This window comes from Pituophis catenifer, unplaced genomic scaffold (assembly GCF_029215685.1).
Source record: "Pituophis catenifer annectens isolate HBS135680 unplaced genomic scaffold, rPitCat1.0.hap2 SCAF_1, whole genome shotgun sequence".
NCBI lineage: Eukaryota > Metazoa > Chordata > Lepidosauria > Squamata > Colubridae > Pituophis > Pituophis catenifer.
The window spans coordinates 320,175,310-320,178,407 of record NW_027256881.1 but is presented as its reverse complement, the minus strand read 5'-3'; positions in this window follow the sequence as shown (position 1 = coordinate 320,178,407).

The following is a 3,098-nucleotide window of genomic DNA, read 5'->3' as shown; positions in this document are numbered from 1 at the left end:
CAGAAGCTCCGAGTGGCTGAGGCATGACTTTAAGAAGCCACAGGAGACTTCAATAAACAATCTCCATCTGTTTTGACAATAGAAGTTGAGCAGCTGACCCATGTGACTGTATCGGGCCTTCAAGATTTCATTGGTGGACTTAGTAAGGCAGTTGTTGGTAATTACAGAGTTGGTCTAGAATGGTTAAAAATCAGAAGATCTGTGTACTGTAAAATATTTCTGTGTCAATGTGAAAGCTGGCCTTTTGTCATTGGCAAAAGGACCTGTGTATCTTGGAAAAGAAAGAAAGGGTTTTAACCTTTTTACTGGACTTTGTATCTCCAAAAACTGAAAAAGCCTTTAGTTGTCTGCATCATCCCAGTGTGAGAGTGATGGGTGCTTTGAAAAGCAATTGTGAGGCTTCTTCTGTGTGAGATCTTTAAGCCAACATGTAGTCCAAGAGGAGTGGACTTTAGGAGAGGATGGGCAATAACTAGTGGCTCTGGCTCCTTTTACCATCATTTGCAACACTGAAAATAAAATCAAAGTGGGCATCTCTTGGATCCCATGCCAAGCTACTTGGGAGAAGCCAACTGCTCCAGCCATTACTCTGCTCTAGTGACAACCGCATCTCTCTGAAATGTACTACAAGATCAAATTGAAGAGACAGAGCATTCCGAAGACAGCTGCTGAAATATTGTTGCACGTGAGTATGTTAAAAATATAAATATAGAACATAGAATAATAGATTTGGAAGGGACCTTGGAGGTCTTCTAGTCCAGTTCCCTACTCAAGTAAGAAACTCTATACCATTATGGGCAAATGGTTGCTCACTCTCTTCTCTTTTTGAAAACCTCCAGTGAAGGAGCATCCACATCTTCCAGAGATAAGCCTTCCACTTATTAATTGTTCCCATTGTCAGAAAATATCTCCTTTGTTCTAGGTTGGATCTCTCTTTGATCCTCTTCTACCCATTACTTCTTGTCCTGCCCTCAGGTGTTTTGGAGAATAGATCAACCTCTTCTTCTCTGTGACAGCCCTTCAGGTATTGGAAAACATCATATCACCCCAGTCCAGGAATGAAATTCAGCAGGTTCTGACAAGTTCTGGAGAACCGGTAGCGGAAATTTTGAGTAGTTCGGAGAACCAGCAAATACCATCTCTGGCTGGCCCCAGAGTGGGGTGGGAATGGAGATTTTGCAAGATCCTTCCCCCAGGAATAGGGAGGGAATGGGGATTTTGCAGTATCCTTCCCCTGCCATGCCCACCAAGCCACGCCCACCAAGCCACACCATGCCCACCAAGCCACGCCCACAGAACCGGTAGTAAAAAAAATTGAATTTCACCACTGCCCCAGTCCTTATTTTCATTGAAGGAGACATACCGAATTCCCTTAGTCATTCATCATATTTTTTAGCCTCCAGTCCCCTAATCACCATTATTGCTCTTCTCTGTGCTCTTTCTAGGGTCTCAACATCTTTTTTGTATCATGGTGACCAGAAGTGGACACAGTATAATCTCACCAGTGTAGTATGCAGAAAAACAGTACTATCACTTCACATGATCCTGAAACTATCCCTCTGTTAATACTACCTAGGACTGCATAAGCTCTTTTGGCTGGCTGATAACGTAAGATATTAAACTGACTTTTAACCCAAAAAACTCAATTGAAACAAAACTTTGTTTGCATATTTTATCATAATGTGTATCTCATCAAACCAGTGCAGAGCACTGTAGTCTGTCCCATACAGCTTTCTAAGCTTCCTTAGTGTTTTTGTATAAATTTATAGTAATTTCAGGTTAGAATGATTTATGAGATAAAAAAGAACATACCATAACAGATATAAAGAAAAAGACCAGTAAAGAGAAAGAAGTCATTTTCCCTTCTTTTTTTAAAAAAGTTTCTGACATAATTGTTGGCATATCATCCTCATCAGTTTAACTGGGTTTTTTTTATGGTGCAGAATAGAAAAGGAAAAATCTGATATCCTACTTTCCATCTCTATTCTGCTACTGTTATGTATATAAAATGATTAATTAATTACATACATAAAAGGAATAACCAAGGCCATGCTAATTACCCACTGCATTACCCATTTCAGTGGCTCTGATTTATAGATGTATTGATACCATAGATTATTCTTACTAAACTCTCTTGCCTATTGTTCACATTTCTTTACTTTTGCCTGCCTTTTATCTCATTTTTGCAGGTTAACGTTTTTATATATCTGTTGATGTTTAATAAGTAATCTGTATTTTTGCTAGCTCGACTGAGTGACATGCATGCTTGCTCTGATGTGAATATAGAGTTGATTGTGAATGTGCTAGGTGCAGACCATGCCAAAAATTACCCACCATAATTTTTCAACAATTTTGACACTCAGAAGGAACATTCTTTGTTTTATTATGAATGACCTCAAACTTTATAGCCCTTCTGTGACAGATCAGGACTCAATGTAATTCATTCATAGCTTTTTAAGCATGCTGGGAAATAACCCCTCTGAACGTAAGTAACTATAAATTGTGCCCTTTATAAAATAACATTTATGGTCACACATACATACCTTCTCCCTCAAGAGTTCCCAAGGTTCTAAAATAAACGTTAGTAATTTAGCACCTACGTTCTTTGTCTAGTGTTGTTGAAGTGACTCTGTGTTTGCCAGCATGTGAGAAACTTCAGTGCTTTTCTTACCAAACCTTCTCAGCAATAATGTCAGAGACTTTACAGAGAGTCCTTACAGACTGCAAGTGATGACACGTGACAGTCCTTCATGGATCTTCCTGCATCAGACAGTAGCAGCTGCAGAATCCCAGGACTGAATTCTTCCCCATATTTAATGACAAACAACTCCCTCCGTTTCAAAAACTACAAATCAGTGAGGAACATTGTATTCCAGACACTTTCCTGGCCCACTTCTTTACTATGCGATGGGATGGTTTCCTTCAGAGGAAAACCTTGAAACTGTGACAATTCTAGCTTTCACATTCAGAGTAGGAATATGAAAAACGGTTGCAGGAATTGGGTATGTCTAGTCTAGTGAAAAGGAGTAGGGGTGACGGGATAGCAGTGTTCCAATATTTGAGGGTCTGCCACAAAGAAGAGGTCAGCCTATTTTCCA